This window comes from Fukomys damarensis, unplaced genomic scaffold, assembly GCF_012274545.1.
Source record: "Fukomys damarensis isolate Sample0158 unplaced genomic scaffold, DMR_v1.0_HiC HiC_scaffold_5, whole genome shotgun sequence".
Classification (NCBI taxonomy): Eukaryota; Metazoa; Chordata; class Mammalia; order Rodentia; family Bathyergidae; genus Fukomys; species Fukomys damarensis.
This window is the reverse complement of record NW_022900917.1, coordinates 43,202,187-43,216,076: the sequence shown is the minus strand read 5'-3', so window position 1 is coordinate 43,216,076 and position 13,890 is coordinate 43,202,187. Positions and strand designations below refer to the sequence as shown.

The following is a 13,890-nucleotide window of genomic DNA, read 5'->3' as shown; positions in this document are numbered from 1 at the left end:
ATACAGAAGAGGGAGGTGGCAAGCAGTACTATTTTTCTGAGCCCTGGCTTGTGATATGGGAGGGGTGGCTCAAACAAGCAAAGGTATGGTGACTACTGGTGACCCCAGATGCCTCCACAGAGAAATGCACCCATATAAGGGAGCAGTGGACACACCAGACTGCAGTGGATGATGAGTTATTTGGGTTCAGACATCTCCAGGAGAAGGTAATTGGCCAGTAGTCATTTTGGAAAGGGCCAGCTGAAGCCAGAACTCAGAGGAGTTGCAAATTGGTTTTACCTAGCAGCTCTAAGTGTTAGGATGAGGTGCAGTCCAGTTGAAGCTGGTAGGAGGCATTTAGAGTGTTGCAGGCTGAAAAACTTGGATCTCAGCCTCACAGCCAGAAATCAGAAGCAGTCTGAACTTCAGTGAAACTAAAGTCTTAGGTTTGCTGAAATTATCCATCATCACCATAATTCTACGGCTGGTTTGCTGGGGTCAATTTGCACAAATCTGGGCTCTGTCTGCCTCCTCTGTCAATCAGTGACAGCAGAGACATATCTTGAATTAGACTTTTAAAAAATTCATTCATTTAGGTAATGGGGATCAAACTCAGGAACTTATGCTTGTGAGGCAGGTGGCAGAACCACTGATCTAAATCCTCAGCTCTCTGAAGTACACTTTTTACTTCTTTGGTTTTAAAATTTTTATTTATTTATATATATATATTTTTTTTCTTATCTTTTTTTCTTTATTGGTACATTTTAAGTACACAATACAGTTAAATTCATCATTGGGATCTTGTACCTTTAAATGATATATCTTGGTTCTTATTTTTTCCCCCATTCCTCTGCCCTTCCTTCACCCTCTCTACCCTTCCCTATTTACAAAGTCTTTGTTTCCATTTTTTTTCCTTTTCCTTCTGAACTTTTACCTACCCCTCCCACTTGCACTACACCTTTAGGCCTTTTTTCCTATTACACAATATCAATTATATATTTTGATCCTTATTTACACTTTTAGTTTATCACACCAGAGAAACTATTCAGTATTTACACATGTGTCATATTAATTTCACTTAAGAGTATGTACTCAATGTTCATCCACTTAGCTATAAATGCCTCTAGTTTCTTAATCTTTATGGCTGCATAGATTGTTTCTAGCTTTAGTTGTTGTTTTTTCTGTTCTTGTATTTCTTCCTTTTTTCTTTCCTTCCTTTTTCACCAGTTCCCACAGTTTGCATACTCTTCCTTTGTCCTCCATCGATCCCCACTTCTAATCCCTTTCTCTCCTACTTCTCTACTTTTCCCCCTAACCCCTTTTATACTTTCTCCCCTGAGGTAAAATATCCATGTAGAGGGGATTTTATGGTTCAAAATCTTCTGGTTTGTTTTAGAATTTGCTATATAACTTCAAATCTTTTTCATGTGGTCAAAGGTGGCAAATAAATAGTTACCACAGTTTGTCATTTTCTAGGGTGTGTGATACTATTATTACAGATAGTACTACTTTACCAAGGTGATATAATTGTTCTACTCACTTCTTCTTTTATGCCAAGACTGAGATTGCCTAATCATCATAAACAATGCTATGGGCCAGTGCCAAAGAACCAGGGGCTAGGCCAATAGGCAGCAATTTCTCATCCCCATAAAACTGAACAGGTCAGATCTTGCAACAAACTCAAACCCAAAAGCCAGGTATACCTGGAAGACACCTCTGAAAAGAAGTCATTTCCTAAGAATTCTTCATACCAGCAATAAAAATACCTACCATAAACAATTAATAAGCATCAATGCAGGAATTAAACTAAAAGAAACAAATAGAAAATGAGAAATTATAGAAGCAAGATGCAATGCCAAACTTCCAGCTCACCAAAGGTAAAACCTGGAGTCATTGAAGTGGAACAATTCTAAAGCCATCCACCTGGACTCTCTAAAGTGATAAGAATGGAAGTAATGAAGCAAATGAAAGAGGTTCTAGAAAAAAAAATCAAATCAGAAAAACATTTTCACATAACTTCAGAGATGATGACCATAATGAAGGGCATTATTTGTGAATCTAGAGAATAGAAATAAAATAAATTAGAGGAGCTTAGGAAAATGATGGAAACCATGATTGCCCAGAATAGGAAAGAAGTGGAATCTATGAAACAGATTCAATGATATATCCAGGAGATAAAAAGTTCTATTCAAAGTATACATAGCAGAAGGAACCAATATGAGGACAGAATATCAGATCTAGAAGACAGGATTGCAGTTAGTGATCATGAAAGAAATAGCTTAAAAATAGCAAGAGAACACAAAAAATCAATTCAACAGCTGCTAGATGATGCAAAGAACAACACAGATTGATTGGAGTCAATGAAAGGGCAGAAGATAGTGCAAATGACATAAGAAGACCTGTTCACAGAAATTGTTTCAGAAAACTTTCCAGGCATGGAAAAAGAATTTAACATACAGATGAATGAGGCATATAGAACTCAAATTAGCTATAATAAAAAAAACACACAAATAAGAAGAGACCTAGAATAGCAAAAGCAACTCTGGTAACAAAGTCAAGTTAGGAGGCATCATAATCCCTGACTTGAAATTATACTACAAAGCTACAGTGATAAAAACAGCATGGTACTGGCAAAAAAACACAGTCGATGGTACAGACTAGAAGACGCAGAAAAAAACCCTCAAATATATTCACCCACCTTATTTTGACAAAAAGGCCAAACACCTTCACTAGAAGAAAGATACCCTCTTTAACAAATGGTGCTGGAAGAACTGGTTTTCCACATGCTAAAGACCAAATCTAAACCCATATCTCAGTATGCACACACACAAAAATTGACATGGATCAGTGATCTAAATATTGAAAAAGAAACCCTAAATGTGTTGGAAGATAGAATAGGTAGAACCCTTGAAGACATAGGTGTAGGCAAAGGCTTTATGAGTAAAACCCCATCATACCAGAAATATCACAATCAAAAAATGTGAATTTATCTTATTAAAAAGCTTTTCCATGGCAAAAGAAAACACCAACATCGACAACATACAGAGTGGGAACAAGTTTTTGCCAGTTGTTCTTTAGACAAAGGACTACTATCTAGAATATATAAATAACTAACTAAAAAAAAGAAAAACAAAAAAAGCAGACCCTCAAATTTTAAAGAACCAATCCAAAATGGGCATTCAAAATGAATAGAAACCTCAGATGAAGAAATAGAAACAGAAAATAAAACATATGAAAAATGTTCAACATTAGTGGTCATTTGAGAGTTGCAAATTAAAATGACAAAGATTCAATCTTACACCAGAAAAATGGCTATTATTGAGAAATCAATCATAACAAATGATGGTGGGGCTGTGGGAAAAAAGGAAAATTTTCCACTCTTGGTAGGAGTGTAGACTTGTGTAAGCACTGTGTAATTCAGTGTGGAGATTTCTCAAAAAACTAAAAGTAGAGGTTCCTTTGAGCCAGCTATTCCCCTTCTTGGTATCATCCCAAAAGAATTAAAAGCATCATACCACAGGGATATATGCACACCCATATTTAGAGCAGTATAGTTTGTAATAGCCATTGGAAATAGCCCTAATGCCCTTCAACTGATGAATGGATAAAGATGTAGTTTTAAAAAAAATACAGTGGAGTACTATTCTGCCATAAAGAAAGATAAACTGGGTAAATGGACACACCATTTCAGCCCCTACTCAAGTGAAATAAACTGAACCCCATATGTTCAAATATTGCATAGTTTCTGTGGTGTGAGAAACCAAAAGTATAAATAAGGAACAAAATGTATAATGGATATTGGGAAATAGGAAGAAAATGTTCAAATGGGAAGGGAACTGGTGGGAGAGCAAGGGAAAAGGAAAAAATGGAAACAAAGCTTTGATATATAAGCAGGGGAAGAGCAGTAGAAGAGAAAGGAAGGAAATAGAAAAAAAGAAGAATCAAGATATATCATGTAGCGGTACAAATTCCATATGATGAATGTTATGATTATATCTAAAATGTACCAGGCTGGGCGCTGCCATCACTCCAGTGTCAGGAGGACCTGCTTGGGCCCAGACCATGGGCTGGGTAGCACTGCCCTCCCCTGCCAGGGTGCGTCCTTTGCTCCAGTGCCAGGAAGGTAGCTGCACAGGCACCCCTGAACCCCCCACACACACTCTCAGACCTCCTGATGGTGCCAGTCTTTGGACCCACTCTGCAGAGGCAGAGGTGGTCATAAAGGGTATTTTTCTGAGTTCCCAACTTTGAACATTAAAGAAAGAGTGTGGGAAACCTGTAGTAGAACTGTGTGGAGTTCAACTGTTCAGGAGGTCAGGGAACTCAATCTGGGCCTTGCAGCTCAAGGTCAATCTGCATTGTGGGGTTCTGCATCAGCTAGCTGAGATGAAGGGTCTTGGTTCTGCACATGGCTGTGCATGTTGTACATTGTGACAGTAGAAATGTAGTCTGAAAGAGATCCTTAAAAATCCATTTTTTCTTTCTTTTCCTCATTCTACTCTGCAAATTCTTTCGTTTTTCTGTCCACTTTCTCCAACTCAGTCTCTTTCTCCACCATGTTGTCCCTCATCTCCCTTTCTGTTTCTGCTCCTGCCCTAACTCATATTTTTTCTTTTATCATTTTTTCTCTTTTATTTTATTTTCTTCTGTCATTCTACCTCACAAAAGGGTCAGTGGTTTCAGGGGAAAGTGAGCCCCTATTACTGTTGAGGGGATATATTCTTGTCCTTATACTTCTACTCTGTCTATCCCTTTTGAATTTGGAAGTTTCCTGAAGATTGTGTGGTCAGTCTATGTCCTCTGGCTTCACTTGAAACCTTCTCTAATTCTTTTAATTATTGACTCCTCTCATCTTTGTTTGAGTCCCCATCCTAAATGGTAAAAATACTATATTGAAAAGTTTGTTCACTGCATACATGTTATTGACTGCTTCTTGATTTCAATTTGATTCACATGGTAGTCAGTTTCCAAGCGGTGCTTGATCATATTGTGTTTCTTATTGTATCAGTTGGGATAAGGGATTGTGGTTGATTTGATGAGCTGTTTTCTCTGATGTTATGAAGATGAGAATGTCTATGGGTCTTTAGAGACCCAGAAGCTGGGGCACAACTATATCAGTAAGATTTGGGTAACAACCCAGAGATTAAACCAAGGAAAACCCAACAACAAAAATAAAATGAAAAAACACTTAAGCAAGACACAAAGACAAACTTCCAGTTCAACAATGGCAATCAGTAGGGCAAATGAGGATGAAAAGGCTGATAGTGAACCACCAGGACACCCTGAACTTAAAGCAAAGAAAGTAACAAAACAGATCAATCAGGCTCTAGAAAAATTCAAAACAGAAATAATTTCCAAGATAACCATATAGATGGTGAGCAAAATGAAAGTCATGATTCGAGACTCTATAACAGAAACTGAAAAAAAATAGAGGAGCTCAGGAGCATGACAGAAGCCATGAAGGCCTAGCATAAGAAAGAAATGGAAACAATAAATGCCCAACATAGGAAAGAAATGGAATCCATAAAACAGATTCAAACAGGTATCCAGGAGATTAAACATGCCACTGAAAGTGTACACAACAGAATAAAAGAATGCGAAGAAAGAATCTCAGGCATAGAAGATAAGATTGCAGTCAGTGGCCATGAAAAGAGAGGTCTCTTAAAAACAGTAGGGTATCATGAGAAATCGATCCAAGAACTCCTATGATGTAAAGAAGAATAACATAAGACTGATAGGAATCCATGAAGTAGCAGGAGAAAATACAAATGACTTTAAAAAGCTGTTCACAGAATTAATGACAGAAAACTTCCCAGAGAGGAGGAATTTGACATTCAGATAAGTGAGGCATATAGGACCACAACTAGCCAAATTAAAAAAAAAATCTACACCTTAACATATAAAAACCAAGATCCAAGAAACCCAACAGAAGAACAAAATACTACAAGCAGTAAGAGAAAAGAAACAAATCACATGCAAAGTAATCACATCAGAATCACAGCAGACTTTTCAACACAAACCCTTAGGTCAAGGAGAGCCTGGAGTGAGGTATTTCAAGTACTAAAAGTAAACAATCTCCAACATAGACTGATGTGTCCTGCAAAACTCTCTTTCAAAATGGATGGGGAAATAAGATACTTCTATGACAAAGAACACCTGAGAAACTACATGAATACCAAACCAGCACTATAAGCAATTCTAAACTATACACTAGAAAAAGACAATGAAGGTCACAACACCATCAGGCCCAACAGAGCAAATCAAATAGGCAAGGCAAGAAACTAAAAGGATAAGATGAAAAAGTAAAAAGAGTCAACAAAAGGACAATAACATGACAATAATAAGTCAGTACATATCAGTTATAACCATCATTGTCAATGGTCTCAACTCACCAATCAAGAGAAATAGACTGGCAGAATGGATTAAGAAGTAAAATCCAACAATATGTGTGTACAAGAAACACACCTAGTGCAAAAAGAAGCCCATAGAGTGAAAGTGAAAGGATGGCAAACAATTCTCCATGTAATAGGAGCCCAGAAAAAAGCAGGGGTAGCAATCTTATTCACAGCCAAAGTAATTTCAAACCTAAACTGATTAAAAGAGACAAAGAAGGCCACCACATCCTTGTAAAGGGGACAATTCAAGAGGAAGAGATGACAATCATAAACACATATGTACCAAATATTAATGCCCCCAACTATATAAAAGAAATATTAATAAACATGAAAAACCAAATAAGCACTAATAAAATTGTAGTGGGGGATCTAAATACCCCACTTTCACAAACAGACAGATCATCTAGGCAAAAAATCAACAATGAAATACTAGAACTGAACCAAGCTTTTGAAATGATGGGCTTAATAGATGTCTATAGAATGTTCCACCCTACAAAATCAGAATATACAGTCTTTTTGGCTGCACATGGGTCACTCTTCAAGATAGATCACATACTAGCTCACAGAACAGGTTTGAATAAATGCAAAAGAATCAAAGTTATTCCCTGTATATTATCAGATCATAGTGCAATCAAGCCGAGATCAATAGCACAAGAAACCATAGGAACTTCACAAATACATGGAAATTGAACAACACTCTCCTGAACAATCAATGGATCACAGAGGAAATTAAAGAAGAAATCAGACAGTTTTTAAAATAAATGAAAATGCCAATACAACATACAGGAATCTATGGGACACAATGAAAGCAGTTCTATGTGGAAAATTCATAGCACTGAATGCCCACACTAGGAAAACAGAGCAAGCTCAAGTAAACCACCTAATGATGAATCTTAGACTCCTAGAAAAACAAGAGCAAGAAAAACCCAAAGCTTGAACAAGAGAGGAAATTATAAAGATAAGAGTAGAAATAAGTGCATTGGAAACTAAGAAAATGATACAAAAAAATAAATGTATTGAAGAGTTGGTTTTTTGAAAGAATAAATAAAATTGATAAACCCTTAGCTAACCTTATAAAAAAAAGGAAAGAAAAGGTTCAGATCCATGCAATTAAGAATGAAAAATGTGAAGTCACAACAGATCCAACAGAAATCCAGAGGATCATTAATACCTACTTTGAGAACATATACTCTAATAAATTGGAAAACACAGAAGAAATGGACAGATTTTTAGATACTTATGAACTACCAAAGCTGAACAAAGAAAATAAAAACATTTAAGCACCCCAATTACAGTAAGTGAAACTGAAAATGTAATTAAACATTTACCAACAAAGAAAAGCCCAGGTCCTGATGGATTCACTGCTGAATTTTACAAGACATTTAGAGAAGAACTACTGTCATTACTCTTCAAAGTTTTTAATGAAATTGAAAGGGAAGCAGTAGTTCCAAACTACCAAAGCTGAACAAAGAAAATAAAAACATTTAAGCACCCCAATTACAGTAAGTGAAATTGAAAATGTAATTAAAAATTTACCAACAAAGAAAAGCCCAGGTCCTGATGGATTCACTGCTGAATTTTACAAGACATTTAGAGAAGAACTACTGTCATTACTCTTCAAAGTTTTTAATGAAATTGAAAGGGAAGCAGTAGTTCCAAACTCATTCCTGGAAGCAAGTATCACTTTGATTCCCAAACCAGGGAAATATGCAACTAAAAAAGAGAACTACAGGCTAATCTCCTTCATGAATACAGATGTAAAAATCCTTAATAAGATACTATCAAACAGAATACAGAGGATCATCAAGAAGATCATACATCCTGACCAAATCAGATTTATTCCAGGGATGCAAGGATGGTTCAACATACTAAGTCAATAAATATAATACACTATATTAACAAAGTGAAGGACAAAAATAATATGATCCTCTCAATAGATACAGGAAAAGCATTTGAAAAAATTCAATGCCTATGCATGATAAAAACCCTGCAAAAAATTGGAATAGATGGTCTATATCTCAATTTAATAAAGGCTATCTATGAAAAACCAACAGCCAACATCATATTAAATGGCCCCAAACTGAAAACCTTCATATTAAAATCAGGAACAAGACAAGGATACCCACTATCACTTCTTCTTCAATATAGTTCTGGAAACATTAGCCATAGCAATTAGACAAGAGAAAGAAATTAAAGCAATAAAGATAGGAAAGAAAGTTAAACTGGCATTATTTTCTGATGATATGATACTCTACATTGAAGACCTAAAATATTCTACCAAAAGACTTCTAGACTTAATTGACACTTTTAGCAAAGTAGCTGGATACAAGGTCAACACCCAAAAATCAATAGCCTTCTTGTATACAAATAAAAGTGTTACTGATAGAGAAATTAGGGAAACAATTCCTTTCACAATAGCATCCCCTCCCCAAAAAAAGAAGTATCTAGGAATCTATCTAACAAAAGAAGTAAAAGACATCTACACTGAAAACTACAGCACTCTGAAAAAAGAGATTGAGGAGGATATAAGAAAATGGAAAGATCTCCCCTGCTCCTGAGTAGGAAGAATCAACATAGTGAAAAATGGCCATACTACCAAAACTGCTATACAGATTCAAAGCAATGCCAATTGAAATTCCAACACTATATTTCACAGAACTAGAAAAAAGAATCCCAAAAATTCATTTGCAACCAGAAGAGATATAGAATAGCAAAAGTAATCCTAGGCCAACAGAGACATGGCAGTGGGTATAACAATTCCCAATTTGAAACTATACTACAAAGCCACTGTCATAAAAACAGCATGGTACTGGCAAAGAAACAGACCTGAGGATCAATGGAACAGATTGGATGACACAAAAACAACTCCCAATGCACTCAGCTGCCTCCTTTGACAAAGGAGCTGACCGTCCCTACTGGAGGAAAGATAGCCTCTTTAATAAATGGTGTTGGAAAAACTGGATCTCAACCTGCCAAAGATTAAAACTAGACCCTTATCTTTCACTATGCACTAAATTAATATCCAAGTGGAGTGAAGACTGGTGCAACCACTATGGAAATCAATATGGAGATACCTCAAAGAGCTGTGACTAGAGGTTCCATTTGACCCAGCCATCCCTCTTCTGGGTATTTTTCCAAAAGAATTAAAGGAATCATACTACTGCGATATATGCACAACAATGTTTATAGCAGCACAGTATGTAATAGCTAAAATTTGGGAATGGCCCATTTGCCCATCAGTTGGAAACAGGATAAAGAAGATGTAGCTTTTCTATAAAACAGAATACTATTCAGCCATAAAGAATGAGAAATTAGATTCATTCATAGTAGAATGGATACATATTGACAATATACTCCTAAGTGAAATAAACAAGTCAGACATGTTTAAATACTGAATAGTTTCTCTGGTGTCAAAAGCTATAATAGTATATAAGATTCTAACGAGATAATTGACTATGTAAATAGGAAGAAAAAGGCTAAAGATATAGAGAAAATGGGAAGGGTAGGGGAAAGGTAATAAGGGAAAAGAAAAAAATATGAGAAAATGAAAAAATGGAAATAAAGTGTTTGTAAATGGGAAGGGGAGGAGGGGGTGAAGGGAGGGCACAGACAAGGGGAAGAAAATGAGAACCAAGACCTGTCATGTAAAGGTATAAGATTCTAATAATGAATGTAATTGTACTGTATACTTAAAATGTACCAATAAACTAAATAAAGAAAAAATGTACTAGTGAAATTAATTTTTTAAATGAGCAATATTTTTTCATGTATTTATTTGCTGTTTCTACTTCTTCATCTGAGAAGTGTCTATTTATTTCAAATGCCCATTTTTGGATTGGGTTTTTTAATTTGGGTGGTCTGATATTTTTGAGTCCTTTATATATTCTAGATAGTAATTTTTTGTCTGAGGAATAGCTGGCAAAATTTTTTCCCATACTATGGGTTGTCTCTTCACTTTGTTGGTGTTGTCTCTTGTTTAAAAGCCTTTTAATAAGATGAGATCCTACTGGTCATTTGAGAAATAAAAATTAAAACAACTCTGATATTGCATGTCACACCAGAAAGAATGGCTGCTATGAATAAATCAACCAATATCAAATGCTGGCAGGGTTGTGGGGAGAAAGGGATCTTTCTCCACTCTTGGAGGGAGTACAGACTGGTGTGACCACTGTGGAAATCAGTGTGGAGATTCCTCATAAAACTAAAACTAGAGGTTCCGTTTGACCCAGCTATTCCCCTTCTTGGTATCTTCTCAAAAGAATTAAAAGCTTTATACCATAGTGATATACACACACACATCCATGTGTATAATAGCACAGATTGTAATAGCTAAATCTTGGAAACAGACCAAATGCCTATCAATCAATGAATGGATAAAGAATGTGGTATTTTATATAATGGAGTACTGCTCAGCCATAAAGGATGAGCTTCAGACATTTATACTTGAATGGATGGGCTTTGAGACCATATGCTTAAGTGAGATAAATCGAACACACGCATTTAAATATCAAATTGTTTCTGTAGTGTGAGAAACTGAAAGTAGAAATAAGGACTAAAATGTATAATACATTTTGGGAAATAAGGAGAAAAATGTTTAAATGGTAAGGGAAATAAGGGAGGGGAAAAGGGAGAAAGGAACAAGAAAAAAGTAAAAATAGAAGGAAAAATGGAAAACACACTTTTGTATATAGGGAAGGTAATGGGCTTGATGGAAGGGCTAATGGGAAAAAAGACGAGGCAGGATATATCAGGTATAGTTGCAAATTCCCCATGATGAGTGTTTTATTATTATGTATATCTAAAATTCACCAATAAATGTTTTGCTGAAAAAAAAGGACTGAAAAAGCAATGGAAATTGGAAGCCAGGGTTACATTAAAGACTGATGCTTGGATTCCATAACTATTTTTTATTTTTTCTTTTTTTTTGACACAGGGTCTTGTATTTCAGGCTGGCCTTGAACTCACAGTGGTCTTCCTCCTTCAGCCTCCCAAGTGCTGGGATTACAGCCATGTGTCATGACACCCAGCTTCATAACTATTGAGAATATAGAGAACCCTGAGGTATGGTGGCAAAGAATGAGGTAGTCTTGTAATGTTCCAAACATTTCTTAGTTTGCTTCAAAATTTCTGTCAAACATATATGGAAAGTGAGAGGGGTAGGGCAAAGGAAATAAGGGAAAAGAAAAAATATAAGAAAATGAAAAAATGGAAACAAAATCTTTGTAAATAGGGAATGATGGAGGGGGTTAAGGGAGGGCAGGGGTATTGGAAAATGAGAACCAAGATATGCATGTAAAGGTAAAACATCCAAATGATAAATGTAACTGTATTGTACACTTAAAAAGTACCAATAAACTCCATGAGAAAAAAATTCTGTCAATTCATTTTCTAAAAAGGATTCAATCCAAACTACTTTCACAATTGCTTCCTGTAATATGGTACCTCCTATTTAAAAGGCTGCATGAATGAAACAATCCACGTGCTAATGATCCGTATGCTTAATTGAAAGTGGGCTTCAAAAGCATCTAGGGCTAGGCTATTACTAGGAGAAGTGGGGAATGTACACAATGAATATCAAAGCAAGGGATGTAGGATCACAATTGACAGAAAAATCAGACCTGTGGACTTCTGATAGCAGCTGTATGGAGGGACAGTATAGGCACTATTCTGAGACAGATAACACATTTCTAAACTTTTTCTGACACTCAGATATGCCTAAGCTTGTAAGATCCTTCAGGAGTTTGAGAAGTATTTCATCTTTTTATGTTATGTATAAGAGGCTGACAGAAATTCATCAAATTTTAAAAATAAATTATTTTCTATAAAAATTACATCAGGTATTCATCTTAATGAATTATTACAAAATAAAAATTCACATAGCTATACATAGGTCAGGCATATGGGATATTATGAACTATTTCTCCTCTGTGATGCCCCTCTGCTATGACACTCAGCCATGGAGACAGCCAATTATGGACTGAAACCTCTACAAACTGTGAGCCAAAATAAACCTTTCTCCTTTAACTTTGGATATTTTGCCTCGACAATGAAAAAAGTAACCAAGGCAAAATTATTTCCTCTTCTCTTTTTAAATCCTGATTTGGAATTTTAAACTGTAGACATGATACCTAATTAACTTTGTATATAGAGATGTGACTGTGGACATCTTGAGTTGTAGCCACCATGGCTGCCCCATGGTAACCCTCAGCCTGCATAGTTTCTCAGTGAACTATAAATAGATAAAACCATTAGAGTAATATGTGGAGGTTTACAGCTGGACACTGACACCCAGAATGTGTCTGACTCTATGGAGAATGGCAAAGCAATGGAGATAGATATGAAACACCAATATATAGTAAAATCCTGAAAATTTCCTTTAATTGTTGAAACTGAAAAGAAATTTGCAAATCATCTGAAAATAATTTATAGTTGAATAGAAAGCCTCATTTGGAATTTCAGATATCTTGATTTCACCTTTATGAATGCTATATCAATAAAATATAGTAGATTGGCTGGGCTGACACATGTAACATACACTTAAATTTCTCATAAAATTTGATATCTTATTTGGCAATGTTTTCTAGTTCAACTTGTAGTATCACAACATCAACCTACATATACTTTTGTAATTCTCATTCCTACCATCAAATATACTTGTATGATTTTAAATAGAATATGCTTTATTTTTAGAAATATGTTTTTTTTTCTTTGTTAATTTAGTTTATTGGCACATTTTAGGTATACGGTACAATTACATTCATTATTGGGATCTTGTACCTTTAAATGACAGGTCTTGGTTCTTATTTTCCCTTTGTCCCTGCCCTCCCTTCACCGCCCTCCCCTCCCCATTTACAAACACTTTATTTCCATAATATGTTTTAAAAGAATGTATGAAAGAATACTTTCTATGTACTACTAGGTACATTATTTCCAAATTTTCTTGTCATATTTCCTAGCAGAAAAGGAGATAAAGCCTATCAGAAACATCACTTGTCATTTCTTACCTGGTCAGGAGCTCTGAGATTTAAATGAGCTAATTTTATAAAGAATTTGGTACCCTTGAGAGAAAACTGACTAAATTACAGTCTGAGAAGCTCTAATTGTTCAAACTCTTTGATGGTACAAGAATTATTTGGCCACAAGTAGTTCTTAAAACATTTGTCAGCTAAGTGAGGTTTAGAATGCTGTCACCCAGAAGTTTTTGGGCAAACTACAGTGACAGTGAATGGGCTATGATTCATATACTTAAATAGTTTTATTAAAGTTCAATTCTGAAAATAGTTTTTTGAAGAGAAAACAACATATGAAATCACTTGAAGCATCAGATATCTTCTTCAATAACTGAAAAATTAATTGGTCTACATTTTCTCTTTGAGTAAGTAGCTTGATTGCACAATATGTTGGCAAAAGATAGTAAAATGCAAATTCTTATACATTTCTGGTGGGGGTGTGAGTTAATAATGTTTCTGTGTAGTGCAAATCTATGAATCAAAGTATACATCATCATCTTTGACTT

At 35.5% G+C, this 13,890-nt stretch overlaps 1 protein-coding gene across 2 annotated transcripts in view; it reads right to left on the bottom strand.

Moving 5' to 3' along the window:
* Cpa6 (carboxypeptidase A6) overlaps nt 1-13,890 on the bottom strand; it is a 341,537-nt gene that overhangs the window by 183,795 nt on the left and 143,852 nt on the right. The window lies entirely within an intron of this gene.